The sequence below is a fragment of the Rhinoraja longicauda genome, chromosome 21 (genome assembly GCF_053455715.1).
Source record: "Rhinoraja longicauda isolate Sanriku21f chromosome 21, sRhiLon1.1, whole genome shotgun sequence".
Classification (NCBI taxonomy): domain Eukaryota; kingdom Metazoa; phylum Chordata; class Chondrichthyes; order Rajiformes; family Arhynchobatidae; genus Rhinoraja; species Rhinoraja longicauda.
The window spans coordinates 19,233,647-19,234,247 of NC_135973.1; positions in this window are offsets into that span (position 1 = coordinate 19,233,647).

The following is a 601-nucleotide window of genomic DNA, read 5'->3' on the forward strand; positions in this document are numbered from 1 at the left end:
GCAAATGGGATTAGTGTAGTTGGGCAACAGGTTATCATGTATTTACAGATGTATGCAAAATGCTTATGCAATGAAAGGCCAAGTGCTGCAGTGGGAAATGGGCTTAGTACAGTGGCACTTGCTGGCTGGCCTAGACATGATGGGCTGAAGGGCTATATGACTGATGCAGCATTTTCGCCCCATTTTCAAATAAATGAAAGATGTAAAACTTCGGAAAATTCTACGAGAAGCATGATTATCTGAAAAATGACTATACTTAAATTTTCTGCATTGTTCCAAAATAACTAGCACTGTGAACATGGCTAAGGTATTACACCAGCAACTCCTCCAGGCTCCACCCACTCACTGCATTCAGGCAGCGTTCCGGAGAGTCCACTTGTAACTAATTCTCAGATAGAGAGAAGATTTCTGCCAATCATAAGTCCTTTCCCACTGAAGATCAGCCATTGTTTCCCAACTTACTACAGCTGGGGAAGTATATGAACAAGAACAGTGGAAAAGTTTTAAAACCAGAGTTTATTTTCCTTATTTTTTCCCATTTCTTGGCTGCTCCAACATCATCAAGCAGAGCATGAAGACAAGACAAGGGATTGGGGGTGGG